Raw genomic sequence first — 19,311 nt, 5'->3', positions numbered from 1 at the left:
ATTAAAAATAATTAATTATTAATATTAATTTTTATTTAGTTGACTAATTCGTTAATTCCTACACTGTGGTACAATTTACCGAATGTCCAGCTGGACAAATTGTAAAGTACAAATTAAATAAGAAAAAAAAAAGAAGAACTTTGGTACAATTCATGCAGATATACTGTTGCTATAAATAGACCTAAGAGTACTCATGAGCTGCAGCGCACGTAAGATCGTCTACAGGAAGGAAATTCCCTGTTATCGGTTCCAGTTTACCCTGGATCTATCTTTTCCACCATAGAGATATCCCTTCTCTTCCCCCATGAATCGCTTCGATCTATTGTGGATCCGCGCAACCAGAAATACCTCAATCTCCCAAAAGTTCGCGGAAATGGAAGAGGAAGATTAGGGAAGACGGAAGGTTCTCTCTCGATCAAAATTCAGAATCCGGCTGCGATCGTTGATAGAGGAGGAAACTCTGGTTCCTGTGCACCGACGATGATCAATATTCGTCACATGGAGAGATGGGTAGGGGTCGACATTGTCAGGGTTGGTTGGACGATTCTTCATACCATATCGTGCAACTGTTGCCTCCACGAGAAATGATCTTTCACGCATTGAGAGCTAAGCGCTGGAACGTCATCAGGGAAATCTTTCCACGCTCGTTTTCGTTTCCGTGTTGAAAGCTTTATTGCCGCGTGATTCTCGATATTATTATTGCACAGCCAGGTCCCTCGAGCTTCTCTATCTTCCCCTGTTTTATACTGTGTATTTACAATGGAACCTACTAGACGCTCGCATCATTATTTTTATTTCATTGTTCCTTTTTTAAATTCGTCCAGTGGAAAAATATTAAAGTTAATGCATTTGTATATGTATACATCCAGGTAGTTTTTAATTTGAAAATTGCTGTTTACACTGATCTAATTTAAATTTGTATAATTGCAAGGGGAAAAATATTAGAGTTAATGCTTTTGTATGTGTACAGATCCAGGTAGTTTTTAATTTGAAAATTGCTGTTTACACTGATCTAATTTAAATTTGTATAATTGCAAGGGGAAAGATATTAGAGTTAATGCATTTGTATGTGTACAGATCCAGACAGTTTTTAATTTGAAAATTGCTGTTTACACTGATCTAATTTAAATTTGTATAATTGCAAGGGGAAAAATATTAGAGTTAATGCATTTTTATGTGTACAGATCCAGACAGTTTTTAATTTGAAAATTGCTGTTTACACTGATCTAATTTAAATTTATATAATTGCAAGAGGAAACAGAATATCTATGTAGAAATCATGGGTTTCAGGGGTATATTATTTTTTAGAAAATTAGTCAAATATGTTATTGCTACCTGTAATTCGCAGATTTATCAAACCATTATTTTGGTAAATATTGGATTGACAACTAGGTGATTACGGGTTTTATTATGAGGTGGTATTGACAAAATCCGCAATCACTTAGTTGCCAACCCAATACATTTAAATATTTAGATACGCGTATAACAATAATTGTACGGATTAAAATACGAAAACATTAATTACCGTTAATTAATACGACAGCCGTATATTAATGTTAAGGTTTTATCTCGTAACAGAGAGAGAGAGAGGAAATGCGTGGATGAATGTATAATAGAAAAATATATTTAAGCAAGTTTAATTATAATGTAATTAAGTACAATGTGTATGTTAGTTCAGATTCGTACACTGCTGGCAACGTTACTTTATGAAAGAGCTTCGAAGCCATGAGTCTATGAGTATTTATACAATTATGGAAAACTGGTCTATCTGTACACCATTGCATTATCTATGCATGTTCCTAGAAAACTATGAGGCTGAGAGGCCCTTTAAATTGATTTAGTGCTAAACAATGCTCAATGGCTTCGAGGGCAAAGAAAACTAAACTTTAGAAAAGATACGGAGTTTTCCTTGAAGTTTTTTTTTTATTATTATTTAATTTGTACTTTGCAATTTATCCAGCTGAACATTCGCTAAATTTCCTTGAAGTGAGGCCTACTTCAATAATGAAAAATCACATGGATTGAATATACGTGCTTTTCAAACAGATTCGAATCTGTTACTGGTCTTCATATTTTTGTACTGTAGAGCCCTCTTCATGGACATTGAGAAAGCATTTGACAAAGCGAACCTTGGAAGATGCCCCAGAAATATTCGGAGTGTTCAACGATATCATTTGTTTAACAATCAACAATCAACAATCCTCGCCTTCAACTGGTTTCGTACAATTCTCCATTACCACTGACTTTCTCGCTTCTCCACTCGACTTGCTTCGACGTTGAAATTTGATCCTTCGCACTTCGCTGTTCAAACTCGAATACCTCTGTTTACAGATTTGTTTCTTTTGTTGCCCTTCGATATCCCCACTACGCGCGCGTTCGTTAGACGTACGCGACTGTTGCCACGTACGCTTTCTTCCAAATATTCGGCGAAAGGACCGTAGGGATATCGATGGCTCATTAGGCATATCAGCCTTACGCTTCGATGATGTGTTTTGTGTCGCGAAGTCGTCGGAAAGTTCCATCGTCGAATGCCGTCGGAAAGTTTCGTCGTCGAGTGCCGCCACAAATATTTTCACAGCGCAGCGGGAGACTTCAATGCAAAGCACTAAGCCAGGCAAAGCACAGACACGGCTGTACTAGTCAGGCGCACTAATGCAGAAACAGCAACCACATTACTGCAAGAGCACATCAGAAAATAGAAAAATGGCTACCAGATAAACAAATAAAAGCAAACCCCAGTAAATGCAACGATATTATATTTACACTAAGAAAACGGGAATCACCAAATATCCAATTAAATGGCACGCGTATAACACAAACAAGGCAAGTTAAATACCTGGAACTTCACTTAGACACACAACTTACATGGAAGCATACTAAATCAATTATAGACAAAATACGGATAAAAAGAAGACAAATGTACTGGTTAACTAGTCGAAGTTCTAAACTTAGCATAGAAAATAAACTAAAAATCTACAAAACGATAGTAAAACCAATTTGGACGTACGGAATACCACTACGAGGGACAGCAGCAATGCGCCACATAAATAAACTAGAGTCGCTACAATCGAAGATATTGAGAACCATAGCGAACGCCCTCTGGTATGTCAGAAACGAGGATATACGTAAAGACTTGAAAATACCAACGGTGAAAGAAGAAATCGGCAGGTACGCAAAAATATACAAGGAAAGAACGGCAACACAGCCAAACCAGCTGGCTGCCGAAGCGAGCAGAACTCTGATAGAAAGAAGACTAAAAAGAAAACAGCCCACTGACCTCGCTAAGGAAATAAAATGGTCAAAATCGAAGATGATATCCCGCTGGGGGTAGCCATCCACATGTTATTTAGTAATTAAGTTAGAAAAATTTACCAAATGTCCAGTTGGACAAATTGTAAAGTACAAATAAAATAATAAAAAAAATATTTTTGTAATGTCTAAATATTACCACGAGTCGTGTAAATTCTAAAAAGCAATTTCAGAAAGATTGCATGGGTATTATCGTGTCTCGTTATAGTTCAATATACGTAAAATAAGGATTCTTGAGAGGATTCTAAGAAAATCTTTCGTTAATAGAGTTGGTGAGAGTGAAATTGATCGGGTATATACTGGAAATGAAAAGAAAACTTGAAAAGAGTTTCGTTCGCGAATCTGGCAATGGTTCCATTATGATCTATCCTGTTGGAACCGTGGCGTGTTTATAGAGCGATAAAGAGCCGCTCGCTTTTGCATATCTGGGGCGTACAAATCAAGCCATAATGATCCGCGAGGTTTGACTTGAACGCGAAAGGCACAGGGGGCTTCTGTAGGAGAATCGTTATTTTCCTCAAGGAACAGTATGGTCGTATTCACCTTACCTTTTACAAAGATTTGTTGCATAATATATTTATATATATTGATATATAGATAATATAGAGAGAAACACAACAATAGAAACATACAGTAGGAAGATAGCAACGTTGTTTTTGTAGTTTATAAAAGAAATTCTTACAGTCTGTGAGAAATCATCTCTGATGAATTTTTATCAACCGTAGAGAATCACAGGTAAGACTAGCAAATTATACCATTGGGTTGGCAACTAAGTAATTGCGGATTTTGCCATTAGGTGGCCATTGGTAAAATCCACAATCACTTAGTTACCAACCCAATAGAAGAGAAATTCAATTTTTATAGTATACGTTTCACTGTTACCATCACCGTTACTATACTGCGCAGTTTTACACATTTATGCGAGCTTGACAGATGCAAAAATATAACAGAATGCATATAACAAATAGAAATATACAAAATATTCAATGTAGAATATTTGTTATAATTTTTAATGGATAAAACGAATCTCCATCTAAGTTCCATTCTTTTAGTTGTGCACATAAACATATTGCATAAAAATTCACAGTTTAAGTAGATAAACGAATAATTTTATTTCAGCCTGGCGGGCTTACCAATAACTATTTAAAATTGTATAAAAATAGTATGTGAATGAGAGATACGAAGGTATTAGTATTCAACAAGAGTATTAGGGAACATCAATTTTGGAGGCGAAATTTGCGCGAGCGAAGTTTAAATCAGGACACCTATTTCCTCCTCATGAAATACCTCCATTCCGTCTCATTCTCTCATAATTACGCTTAAATACTGTCGGGATAGTTATGTCCTTGCCGTGGAAAATTGGATTTCAAAGGATGCTGATTGCGTTCTGTCCCTAGAAACTGCTACAAACTTGGACAATTCACATTCTGCCGGACACGTGCAAAAATATAATTATCCCCTGTCGCTCATGTGTCATCGCGTGGGCGCATAATTTTCTATAACATAAATATTGTATTATTTTAATCAGGATAACCATACGGCTATGATTAAGCCGGCTGAGATAATTAAACCAATATCGCTGACTGATATCGATCTTCCTTCAATTTGATTAGGACGATGCCACGGGAAATTAAAGACTCGTTCAAATTATTCGACATCTGAATTCTAGTACTTTCACTTCAAATTACTTGAGAAATTTGTCTTTAGATTACTCGAAAGTTGACTTCATATTTTCTTCTCATTTTGCATTTTCAAGTATATCTCCATAGCTTAAAAAGCTTTTGAGGTGGATAATATATCGTGATAGATACTGCTGCTTTCTCTCAGTTAGGGGATCGTGGAGAAAAAACCGGACTATGAGTACCGGGATTCGAACCTGGGTCTGGAACGTTCGTAACCAATTACGCTAACCACAGCGCTGCCGTCGTCCGGCAGCTATAGAGTCTTTGTGTAGCAAGCCACGGGACAGAAACCGTTGGAAAGTTTTGCTGTCGAGTGCAACAGATGTCTTTTGTTTTCATGTGTTCTATGTTTTTGCCATTTTGCTTTCGTTTTCTTTTTTTCTTTGATTTTGTCAAGGATGGCTGTTGGAATTATATTGAATGAATCGACATTACATTTACATCGTCTGAGGTACTAGGATTCTAGCAGAATACTGCGATATCTACGGAGTAAAACAAAATCTCTTTAACCATATTGACAAAAATAAGAAATTCCACGAACATTCTCAGTCTATCCGTTATCGTTTCATTCCTAGTTCTTATCATTCGGCAATTGCAAGTTATCTACGCTGTCTGTATTTCCTCTTGGATACTACAAAAATATGATTGTGTGCGCGAAGCGTTCGTTTCGTAATCAGCAAAAATAATGAAAATTTCAACAATTAGCGAGGACACGATACGATTGCATAATAGATACCGACGCGCCAGCAGCCGGGAAGTCTAGTTGCTTTGTGTAATAACCGGTAAATAATTAGCCGGTGCGGCGTCCTGACGTCTTCCGTGACCAATGCGCTGAGATAGCTGTCTCGTCTTATGGCCAACCGCTGTTCATGTACGGTCCGCGCTCGTGGTTACCAATACAAAGCAACAATTAAAAGCAATGATTAACTCTTTGATTGCAACTTATTATTTTTATTATTCAAGTATTTTTATTATTCAAAGCATATAATGGCAAAATAATAATAAATTGATGATGTAAGACAACATTCTTCTCTAATGGACCGTTTATCTTATTGGTGGTCACTGGTGACACCGTGGCGCCTTGGTAACAGTTGATAGCGACATATTATAACAACGCTTCGTTTATTTCAACGAACCATTCGCATTCGTTATTTCGTCGTAGGCAAAACGTGCAGAATATATTGTTGAAACGTGTAGAAGATATTAGTGAACAATATTATGATTATTTTTATGATTTCGACGAAACATTCGGCTGAAATGGTAGAGGTCCGGAAAAAAATTATGTTTGTGATAAAGCAATGGTAGTGGTAGATTACAAGAGAGGAAAATGTGCTGTAGATTTATCAGATCAAATGATAGTATATTCTACACCACATAGAAGAACCCTCAAGTGGTATATAAAATTAACTTCAGAGTTATTGTTAAATGCACCGATTTCAAACGCCATGATACTCTATAAACAAGCAAGAAAAACAAAAATTAAGGTATCAGATTTTAGAATGGCACTCGCGATGCACCTTACACAGTGCCATTCACCAGAGCCGTGAAATATACTTATTCGACAAAGATTGCGACACGAAATGCAGAAGAAAGAAGGGCAAGCGTACCTGGCACGAAAATTTTGCAAAGAGTGGTATAAAAAAAATGTTAAACAGTTAGGATCAAAAATTAGTAAGAATCGGACCAAAAAGGTGGCCACCTATTGTCCAGATTGTATCGATGAGCCACATTTATGTTTAAAGTGTTTCAACACAGTGCACCGTTAGATGCAACATTTGTTCTCTTTTTTTTTATTGATGTTCTAATAAAAATGCTTAATTGTTCAATGGGGCACCTTTTATTTCAAAGTATCTTCTATTCATTGGTTATATTCAAAATCCCCTAACTGTCAATTTCGTTCAATTTTTACCGATAGCCGATTAATCGGTTTTTTGTCGCTGACGCTTACCGACCGATAGCCTATTGAAATAGTCAAACTCGAAGATGGTATCCCACTAGGGGTAGCCAACTACATGTTACTTAGCAACTAAGTTAGAAAAATTTGCTAAATGTCCAGCTGGACAAATTATAAAGTACAAATTAAATAATAATAATAAAAAAAATCATCTACGCGTATCCATCGACTTACACACACGACCTTATTTTAGCCAGTTTTACTATTACACATTTGTATTATTCATTTATCCAGCATTTACTATCGGCGGTTTAGAAATGAATAAATAAATAAAAAAAGTAAATACAAATGTTGGTTAGCGATGATAAAATTCGAATAGTAGAAGCGTAGAGTAGAAAAATATTCCGTTACGTAAATTATTGTACAATGCAAATTTACTCTATGCTGTCCTATAGTTGTATAGCCAGAACAGCCACAATATCGCATGGTTGCACGTCGTCTTTCGTATCCAGGGTCCTCGGTTCGCCGTTTAATTTAACCAAAAATAATTTCTCCCGTTCACCTGCCACCCATCGCGCATCTGACTACCTAAGTTCTTAATTAGTGCACGGATAGACGTGTTGGCCGTAGATCGGGCCGGTGCTACCTCGGTTACGAGTAATTACTGTCGGAATATTTGGAGCGGCGCGGAGGTGGCTCCACCGTAGAATTTACTAGGATAGCCGAAATTGTCGGCGTATTTCATGAGATCGTAATATAATCGGTTGCTCGCAGCCTGCATGAAATTTGAATCTCGGCCCGACCTATTATTACGTCGCTTTTACCTTTTAACACTTTTAAAAGTAGCTCAATTCTACATATTTGAATATTCACTATAGAATATTTTTATGTGTATTATATCATCGTACGTATTATATAAAACATTTTGAAATTTCATTAGCACTGTAATGAAACACGACTGTCATGATTATTTTGATAAAATAACAAACCGATTTGAAAATGTATGTACATAGAAATTACAAGATATTTATTGCAAATTATATATATGTTACATTTAGTAGAAAATTCCCATTGAATATTCTAAACAATTTTTATAATTGTAATTTAGTAAAATAGTTTCATTAAAAATTACAGTTTATCAATATGACATATATAATTAACTGTTTAAATATCTTGCAGTTCCTATTCGGTTGGTAACTAAGTGATTGCAGATTTAGTCATTAGGTGGTATTGAGGGAATCCGCAATCACTTAGTTACCAACCCAATAGTACACGTTTATTCCAAACAAAAGCCTCTGTCCACGCACTATGCACGAAGATATTAGACCCTATTAGACGTGACGATACTAATACCCTGGTGTTCAGTCTACGAAGCATATAGTACGATACAACATGTTGTCTGATTATTAAAATGTCGAGCGACGAAGAAAGACGTCTTCATCCTACGATCACTACGCTCTATATTTATAGAATGCCTGGCTACTGTCAATGTTAACGCCAGTCGTGACGACGAAAACGGTTGTTTCATGGACAGGTGCGCATTACTTTAGAATGACCGCTGCATGATAGCGTACTGTTACCATCAACGTGTCTAATACGCTTCTATGGAACGACGCTTCGTGGTCAGTGGATCAATATAATTATGATAATCGAGTCTCGATGCAAAGTTAATGAAATTGCAAATTATAATACACACAATATATTTATAATAGTCAAATTGGAAGATGGTATCACGCTGAGGTAGCCATCCACATGTTATTTAGCAATTAAATTAGAAAAATTTACCGAATGTCCAGCTGGATAAATTGTAGAGTACAAATTAAATAATAAAAAAATATATATATTTGTGGCGGCACTCGACGACGGAACTTTCCGACGGCTTCGCGACACAAAGCGCTATACCATCAAAGCGCAAGGCTGACATGCCTAATGTACCATCAATATCCCTACGGTTCTTTCGCTGAATTTTCGGAAGAATGCGTACGTGACAACCGTCGCGGACGTCTAACGAACGCGTGCGTAGTGGGGATATCGAGGGGCAACAAAGAAAAGAATCCGTTTGGTTTCGAACAGAAGATTCATTCGGTTTCGAACAGCGAAGTGCGAAGGGTCTAGCGTAACAACGAAGCAAACATATTCGAGAAGCGTGATTGTTGATTGTTAATTGTTAAATAAACTTTATTGTTGAACATCGAGAGTATTTCTTGGGCACTTACACCTTAAATCACCTCATATTTATGAAAGGTATATATGTACGAGTGTGTGAATACTTTCACGAGTTGCCAATGAAAAGAGGATTTTTCTTCGCTGCATTTACGAAGGAGTGATCGTGTAATTGGGTCATTTCTTCTGTTAAATTCAGTCATAATTTCCCGGATTGCCGCTAATTATTATCGACGTTGGTGCTTGGCCCCTTAGGCTCTTTGTTATTAATTATCTGGTAACGACGTTCTTTCATGCGATGCTCCTCGTTGTTAACCGGTTACTTCCGTTCCACTGCATTTTCATTCGTGCGGTAAGAAAATAATTATTACGCTTAAGAATACTTCGCGGCCTTTAGTTGCATGTTCTTTTCAAGCAACGAAATTTTTTTTTTATTATTTAATTTGTACTTTACAATTTGTCCAGCTAGACATTTTTCTAGTTTAATTTCTAAATAACATTGGTAACCAAAATAATGAAGATTTGACTTTCGTTTTGTTATATTAAGAAGCTTTGTATTTTGTACGCGAATTTGTGATTGTGATATTTTATAAACGTTTATAAACGAACAGAATAGAGGAACGATTGATAAATGTAACAAAAATATTCTTCTCTTGTTATTTCTTAAAAATTATTTCATTCGAGAAACAGCGACTCATTTCAACTAATTAACATTTCGCATGATCTACTTTTTTCTTCGTAAATTCTGTCCAAAAATTGTTTAATAACCATGTTTTCTACTAACATATTCAGAGTTTGTGTACCACTCGACGAAGCAACTGTTACGGTTGGAATACACACATGCAAGTATGAAATAAATACATAGTGAATTACAGAGGTATTTATCTTCTAGTAATTATTGACTTCCACGATTTATTTAAATTTCCATTTGTATATAATCAATCGATATTTTCCAATGAACAGCTTGAGGTGGTTTATTATACGTGTTGGTTTATTAAACAGACGAGCGATAAAATTGTAATATAAAAGTGTATATTAAAATCACTTTAAAATACCATTACAAAGATAATGCCGGTCGTATCGTCGCTCGCTATTCGACTGCGTGACTCGCTATACTGAACGTCCTAGAGGGCACGTTCGTCTATTTGTATCGACTGGTGGTGTTACAAGAAGATCAAATGTAACTCCGGTTGACGACTACAAATAATATTTTGCCCGCAGTTCGTTTACCTTTTTAAACCTAGCGAACCAAAACAACGCTGTTATTCCAAGGCACAACAATATGAGTCTCTGTCGATTCAGATCTTCGATTGACTCATGTGCCGCTACAAGTTTAATTATTACACCTGTATATTCCTATCGACAATTGTAGAGTGTATGCTGTTAAAGTATATTAATTATGTAAATTTAACGACTGCGAGAGATTTTGTGATTCACTGTATAGTATATGTATGTGAATATTTATTCTCATTACGTGGAAACATATTCTACAATTGTGTTCCAGTGTCATTGTGAAACCAATAATATACAGTGGCACACGAAAGTATTCGAACGCTTACATATGCAAACTTGAATGACCGAAATAATGTACATTAAAGTAATTTGCTTAGACAAGCAGATGTCAGTAGGAAGATGGAAGTTTTGAGGTTATGTCAGTAAAATTTGAAAAGGATTCAACAACGTAGGTGGGAGTTGATACATTTATTAGAAACACGCATTGTAAGTGAATGACAGAAGTATTTGAACGCTACATATATTATTAAATTATTTAATATTAATATTTTGTTGGACCACCTTTAGCAGCGATAGTGTGTCTCAGTCGACGTTCCATACTGTAAACCAATGATTTTGTAAAACTACACTCAACGGAGTTCCATATTTCTATAATTTTATCTTTCAATACTTGCTTTGAGGTTATCTGAAATTTATTTAATCTTTTTCCGATTTCAGCCCATAAATTTTCAATCGGATTTATGTCTGAACTTTGCGGTGGCGTAATTAGCATGTGTGGTGTGTGTTATATACGATCCATTCTTTCGCAATTCTAGCAGTATGCTTAGGATCATTACCTTGTTGGAAGTGGAAATCTTCCAATAATCCTAATTTACGGGTACTTTCTTTAAGGTTATTTTTTAAAATATTTAAAAATATTTAAAAGTCAGTCTTTTTTTATGATTTACCGCATTAATGTATGGCTTGTTTCGCAGTACTCTGCCTTGGAAATCATTGTTTCGTAAGATTCGTCGACATAATTCCGGGTGAAGTTCTTTATGAAACATATCAGCTACCATAATTGCGAGTTGAGGAGCAGATGAAGTAGGATTTTTTTAATTCGCGAATGATAACTTTTTCCTCTGTTCCAGACAATTTCTTTGGTCGACCTGATCGAGCTTTGTTTGCAAGTGTTTTCTTATTCTTTCATTTTTTTATGATATAATATATCGTGGACATACTTCTGTTCACAATTCTGACAATCTCGTATGATCTGCCGTCCTCCTGTAATCGGATATTATTTCTCTTTCACACTTTTTTGTTTCAGACTTTTTGGTATTCCTAATTTTGTTTCGTTTATGAACTCCTTTACTGTCTCTTCGTTGCTTCCTTCGTTCCAGTCCACTCCTTTCATTGCTATGTTTCTTCTTCTTTTCTCTCTCTTTCTCTTCCCTGTCCTGATCCTCCTCAATTCTTCTGATTCTATCCAATAATTCTTTCTTTTCTCTTTCCCACTCTCCTTTCTCTCTGTCTGTCTCTCTTTCCCATCTTTTCTATCTTTCCCTTTCCTCTTTCATTTCTCTCTTCATCTCCTCCATTTGCTTTTCGAATTTGCCTCGAAACCACTTTCCAATTTCTTTTCCTCTATTTTTTTCATCACTGCCTCCATTCCTTTCTCCCTGGCTGCTGTCTCTTTTTCTGTCGAGCTGTATTTGTCCAGTGTATTTTTGAAGACCGCCTTATTTCTCACTTTACCAGTGCTCCTTGGTCTTCCCTTGTTTGTCGCCATCTGCCGTTTCCCTACTTTACTTTGTTTTGCCGCGCTTCTGGCCTCCTAACCTCTTCTTTTCTAGTTTTTCTTATTTGTAGCTATTTCTCGTTTTTGTTTTCTTTTTCGCTTTTCTTTTGCTTTCTCCTCGTATGCTCACTCTTTATTTTCCCTTCTTCGTGCCTCTTTATGCTTCCTTTTCCCTTTTCCCTCCACACTTCACTTTTTCCACAGAGCTCTCCGTTCGCGCGTTATTCTCGCCCCGAACCGAAAAGACCTTTTCGGTATTCGTTTTAAATACTATTGTGCACACTTTTACGTTACTGTTTGTTACGCCCCGAGGTTTACTATAGGTCGTGTTCCTAACCGTCTCCCTTGGTACTACAGTGTCGCAGATAGATCGTCTTACATGACGAGATATATACAATGTAGCGATAAGCGCATAGTTGTCGTCAAGCAGCGAGTTCTAAAAACATCGATTCGCCTTCGGTCTGTTATTTTACCTACGCAAAAAAGATGGCATACGTGATCATAGGCGCGAACGGTTGCGAGACCCGAACGTGGTGGGGGTCGTCTTCAAGAGAAGACAAAGGAAAAAGTCGAAGGGCAGTCAGTGGCATACGAGGATTCAAGCCGAATGCATCGAAAGGTTTAGAGAAATAAAATCAAGGTCGCTTAGTCAAGCGAATACGTCAAGAAATATTATAAAGTCGAGTCGAATTGTAATAATAAACTAGTTGTATCATTGTTAAATCATTTGTAACGTGTTAATTATAATTTTAAATATTGTTGAAAATAGAAGCTTATATTAACCCTGTTAATTCTGTGTTACAATCATTTGAACTACCTCTGTTATCCTAATCGAAACAGGGGAACGACTGGTTGGCGGCGTCGACTATCAAAATCGTAGCGAGAATTTACGCCCCTCGCGATCGCGTCTCTCCGCGAACGGTCGTAACACTGTTACTGAAACGACATCCTAACACCAAGTGAACGTACCAATATTTTTATTTAGTAATGATGTTTACATTGGGTGCAAACGAAGATGAAAAACTATCAACAGTGTTACAGCGTTCAAATACTTTTGTGTGAAGATGAATTGTTTTAACAAATTAGTTTAGTACACCTCATTTTATTAATTGAAATTTGTAAGTGTAAGCGTCCGAATACTTTCGTCAGTCACTGTAGATAATTCAAAGGCATTTTTCAATGAAGATAATAAACTCGTCCTTGTACCGTATATTGAAATTCATTGCCGAAGACAAATAAAAGAGAAGAATATTTTTTTATGACTCAATACTTTTCATGTAATCGAGAAGCATTTTGTTACACGGTTTAATAAATCCTAACACGACACCGACATCACGTTTTCTTCGCGATAGCCTTCTCTATCGTGCGAAATATAATGAAACGAAGAATAATGTAGCAAAGAATAATCCATTTTGCTACGTGTACTTCTCTCCCTGTGGACGTTGCAAAATACCGTGTAATGAATACTTTCTTGTAGCAGCTGTTCCATTCGGCCGTATCGAGCCGACAGAAATTGTTTAATAACGATCGACTAAAATGAACACGCCATGAATTTAAATAAAGCTGCTGTTAAATCATATTTTTCATAATTCCGTGAATTTACGTTCGACAGAAAATGTTCAAATTACGAGTATCGTGAATTCATTTGATACAACGGTATGTTCGTAGCAACCCATTAAATGTTCAGTATTTTCGATTTTAATAATTTTCGTATTTATTGCGGATCGCGGAGATGAGAAAGAATCATCGTAAAAACGGAATGGTGAAATTATCAATATCATTTCTGTTACTTCAAAACTATGAATATACATGTAAACTCCCTAGAGTTCAAGGGTGATAGGGACTTTCTCTGTTTCACAGATAGCACGACTTTCTTTGTTTCACGGACAGAACGACTTTCTTTGTTTTACGGACAGCCATTTTGAGAGACGTCCCAAACGGACGGCAGAGAGCAACATCAGAGATAGACAAGACCATAGAAGAAAGAGTAATTATTTAAAACATTGAAGATTGACGGAGAAAGATCGATAACTCAGGACGTTGAAAATCGATTCTCGATTTTTAGGTGGACACTGCACAAAACTTGTTATTTATTGTTTACTGTTATTAATTGGTTGATGTTTATTTAATTATTACTGTTATTAATTGTTGTTAATTATTAATTGTTATTTACTCCTATATTTCATTTAAGTATTTTCACAATAAATTCGATTTTCAGACTTCAAAATCGATCACCTGAATTACCACGTGATTAACGATCTTCTTACATATATGTTTTGAAATTTTGCCGTCAGAAAGTGCACTCTCAATGTCTTTTTTCTTTGTCTTTAATTGGACGTAGAAATTGGAACGGCGAATGTGGCATAACAAACTTGGTATAATTTTCCACTCGTGTCGTATGGGTTGGCAACTAAGCAACTGGTTTGCTAATGTTCTCATTAGATGGTAATGACAAAATCTGCAATCACTTAGTTATCAACCCAGTAATTTCTATAATTCATCAAACCAATGTTAGTTAAAAATGGATTTTCATGAACGAAACAAGTTACATTGGAAGTCAGTGTAGGTCTTACAATACGTAATGCTTATCCCAAGGTTTAATTAAATTCAATAAATAATTATATTAAATTCGATAAATTATCTTAACCAGATTACCGACATTACATCGAATCATTGATAACATGATTGACGAGTAAATTTTGCTTGTTTATGCATCTATAGACAATGTAAAATTGCAAAAATGTGATCAATCATCGAAACATTCAAAATATAGTATTTGTCATAATATTCACTGGATGAAATTTTCTGCTTAGATTCCATTTCTCCAATCAGATCTATAAAAACACGCGTTCGTATGAACATCCCCAACCGACACGAACAACAGCAAAAAGGTTATAAATTCGCACTTGAATATTGTCGACTTCCGAATTCGACTTTAGAATAGTCACAACTGATGGGACAATGACCACAGTGAAGTTAGAGAAACGATCAAGGGTTAAGCCATGCCCGATGCGCTTCACGTATCCCGAAGAAGAGATGAAAAAGGTTAAAATGTGGCGTGAATGTATCGCTATTATGCGCCAACCAGATATTATGCCAGTTGGATCGATCTTACAGACTCCAATTTCATTCGCAGACAATACACCATCAAGTCACGCTCTTTCTCTTTTTCCTTTCACTCTCCCCACCTATCTTCCTTGTCCCTCCAATAGAAAGAAAGATCAGCCCTCGTCTTCCACACGGCTGCAGGCACCAACTCGTCGCAACGACGACGAACGCTGTAATTTAACCCGCGTATTTGATGAAACCGCTTAAAACCTTTTAAACGAGGTTTAAATCATTTGAGGTTGAAATGCAGAATTTCGCACGCGACTGCCCCTCCCTCTCGGCGGCGTTATCAGTAGTCAGCTTAATCGGAGACCACTTTTTCCTTCTCCGTGCGCCATTGTCTTGCTGTGGCATTCACAGAACGAGTCCGCTCCCGCATTCGTTTCGTATTTTATTAATTTCTTTCGCCGAGCCGAGCTTCTCCGGCCTAATTTCTTCCTTTTCACCCCCTTTCCTCTCGTCTTTCTTATTTCTTCGTTCTTCATATTTTACTTTTATCTGTTCTCGTCAATTAATTCGAGGCGAATGAAGAAATATCAATGGACTTCATTGAAGGAGTATCGGTATTGTACATTATTATTTAGTTATTAATGTATATATTATTATATTATCGCGGAGGACATAATTTAGATTTTATTCTTTTAGCTAAACAATACTCGTGACTCTGTGTATTTTTTTATTAAAACTGATCTGAATGCAACAAATTCATCTTTATTAATTTTTTATTTTCTAATTACAGCAATTTCTAGCTGAATTGGGGCAACTTGGTCCTAAATGCGAGTAAGTTAGGAGCATTAATATTTATTTTGTATTATATTCGAACGAATACAAAAGTATCAAAAGATATTTAGAAACGGAATAAAAAATAAATATACGAAACACTACGGTTAGCCTGCGTATAACGGAATATTTTATTTTAGAGCGATAAGCGAAGAACCAAACGAAATAATTTGTACTACCACGTGATAGTAAAGTTCAGATAGTAAAAATTCAAATTGTTTACGTAGACCTATAAAGCGACGATAAAACCACCAGCAAAGCTCACAGGACGCGATAAACACTCCGTACAAAGCGTTAGATAACACTCTGATTTAACATTTTAACACTTTGCAACTTTTTGTTTTAAAAGATATCATTACACACGCGAGAAACATATCCCCAATATTACACAAGGATGCACTGTATTCACGCGTGTCAGAATTAATCCAATACTCGCCATTCTATGATTTATACCTATTCTTTCACAATGAAACTTTTCAGTTGTCATTGCATTCTTAAGGGATGCTCGTATATTATCAACGAAGTATCATGTTTCTCACAACACAGGTTATCTCGACGACCAAATTACCAGCACACGTTACTCATGTTTTATTAGGCTGGCAACTAAGTGATTGCGGATTTTGTCGATACCACCTAATAACAAACTCCGCAATCAGTTAGTTGCCAATCCAATACAATTTGTTTCTGTCTAAACCTTTTGATATCTGCACCAAGGATCACGTAGCTGGTGTTCATTTTATCAGAGACGTTTATTCAAACTCGACGCGATAATAACTTAGCTAAATAAGTTGCTAAACGAGGGTACATTTGTCTCGGAGGAAGCGCTTTCATTTGCAGATGGCGTTAGACTCTCTCGAGTGTCGATATCGGCAGGTACTTCGCCGATACGTAACTTCTGACCGAACAAAAACTTGTCTTTTTCTCCGCGAGCACGAATAGCTCCAAGTCTTTCGATTATTTACCGATAAAAACGCGAATTTCTGTATCGATTGAAAATTGTTTACAATGGTAGTTATCAGCTTAAGCGGATACGAATAATAATAACGAAAAACTGGAAGAGCGACTGCAGCAATTAATTAATTCGTAAACTAAGTTTTCATTCATTAATTTGTTCATCGATCGTTCTTTTCTACGCTGGTAAATTTCTAGCGTGGAAAGATCATATTTCTGCATTATTTTAACCGATTGATGGAATCGATGGGAAATTTCTTCGTAAGACATTTATTATTATTATTATTTAATTATTTTATTTAAATTCGCATCGATTACTTCGGTCATCAGCGACTATTTTTATATTCAACGGCTTATCGAATTTTGTTCAACATCTTAAACTTTGACTGCCACGCCAAAATCACATGTTTCGCTGAGGGCGCCATAGTGTTTTAACACAGTGTACCGTCAGATGCAAGATTTGTTCTAATAAAAATGTTTAATTGTTCAATGTGGCACTTTTTATTTCGAAGTATCTTCTATTTATCGGTTATATCCAAAATGCCCTAACTGTCAATTTTCATTCAATTTTCACAATTGTAAGAAGTTGAAGCGCTCCAGTCACCAATGACCAACGTGGTAGTCAAACTGTTAATTTCTTTACAGAAGTTGATGATCTTTTGTTGGAACGGGGTCGATGTTAGGGTGTTCTTAAGATTATTGTATTGTATTTCATAAAATCATTTGAAGAATACCATTAAATTCTCAACTTATTGAAACCATTGTTACAAGATTTAATGCTATTGGGTTGGCAACTAAGTAATTGCGGATTTTGTCAATAGGTGGTATTGCTCGTCCTATTGACAAAATCCGCAATCACTTAGTTGCCAACCCAATAGTTTACTTGTGTGCGTGTATGCGGCTACGCTCGTACATGCACATGTTGCATTATTTTAATTCGACTGAAATCAAAGGTTTCCTCTTCCGTATAAGTATATTCTTAAAGTATTAATTCATTATTTAGATACATATAGTTAGAAATCATAATTATGGCATTAAAAGTACTACCAACAAAAATCATACCTACGTGGACCTAACTAATTAATATATTAATACTGCAACAAATACAATGGTGTGAAAATACTTCTTATAGTCGTTGTTTCTATTTTGAAAGTGATTTTATTCTCTGTGATTCCATTATTAGTATTTTCTTCAAAAAGTAAGAGGTCTAAATAACTACATTAAATTTTGTAACGAAGGTTTCAATAAGTTGAGAATTTAATGGTATTCTTCAACTGATTTTATGAAATAAATGTAAATGAATCGTAATTTCTGCGTTCAGATTGCAAACGTTGTTACGTCGAGTTTTATACCAGCATTTGCAATTCTATTTCTATTGGCAACTAAGTGATTGCAGAGCTTGTCGTTAGGTGGCATTGACAAACTCCGCAATCACTTCGTTGCCAACTTAATATTTTCATCGCCAATAACAAAATCGAAAATTACTTTCAAGCGTCCTTCAGTTTTAAAAGAAGAATTCTGCAAAAACTTTACTCGACAAACCTTTCTCGTTAAAACCATTGTTTACATTGCGGCTATTCACGCACACAAACCAGCTTCCCGAAATTTGATACTCGAATAACCTCCGCGAGCAAACGTACCTCTTACCGCGCGCATTCTTGATAAGTCGAGTTCGCGTGAGATTTGTTGAGAAATTCGAGCTGAAGAAGAAGAAGAAGAATTGCACGCCGGTAGATTGTCGGATATTGGCGAAAGAAAAACAGACGAAAGGATCTGGAACAAGGAAGACACGCTCGGCATCGTGCCCACCAAGGAAATTGCAGTGTCACGTTTTGCAAAAATGTCACGCGGAATCTAGTCCCCTGGATTAGTTCCAGATTCGTTGAATATTAAATTGGCGCTGCGAGAGCTGGTCGATCGTCCCTGAAAACTATTGTACTTCGCTTTTGTAGTCCGTATGGATTCGAGTGGACACTTGACGACAGAAGAGAAAAGAATGAAAGAGTGGCGAATCTCTTTTACTTTTCTCCGAAGGAAGAAAAGAAACTGCGGAATTATTAGTAGGATTTATTGAATGGAATTAACATGAATTAACATAACGTCGAGCGGATGTTAAAAGATATTCCATTCGTGTGTCTGTTTGAATGGCAAAGGTAGCAGACGGGACAGAGCAGAGAGAAAATTACACAGCGCCACGTTTAATAATAATAATTCCAGCAGGCGCCTTTAATCTGGATTGGTTCCAACTTCTTCGAATATTAAGCCGTGCGAATGAAACACGAGATCACTTTTCACTCGCGCCAACTTCTCGCCATACTCCTCTGAGCTTCCTTCTCTCCTGCTGTCTTTTTCTTTCCTTCAGTTTGTGTGAACTCACGTGAGACTGCGCGTTAAGAGAGATTAAAATTTCTTGC

At 36.3% G+C, this 19,311-nt stretch overlaps 1 long non-coding RNA gene across 2 annotated transcripts in view; it reads left to right on the top strand.

Annotated features, from left to right (window-relative positions):
* Positions 1 to 4,598: 4,598 nt before the first annotated feature.
* The window catches only part of LOC126875462 (uncharacterized), a 114,753-nt gene continuing 100,040 nt past the window's right edge, over positions 4,599 to 19,311 (top strand). Inside the window, exon 1 of one of the 2 annotated variants that reach the window (XR_007693467.1) lies at positions 4,599 to 10,733. This is a non-coding gene — a long non-coding RNA (uncharacterized LOC126875462). Of the gene's footprint in view, positions 10,740 to 19,311 lie in introns of both variants that reach the window. The other variant, XR_007693466.1, reaches the window with a different exon arrangement.

This window comes from Bombus huntii, chromosome 18 (genome assembly GCF_024542735.1).
Source record: "Bombus huntii isolate Logan2020A chromosome 18, iyBomHunt1.1, whole genome shotgun sequence".
In the NCBI taxonomy this organism is placed as follows: Eukaryota; Metazoa; Arthropoda; class Insecta; order Hymenoptera; family Apidae; genus Bombus; species Bombus huntii.
Note: the sequence above shows the minus strand (reverse complement) of the source record. Positions and strands in the feature narration are given on the sequence as shown.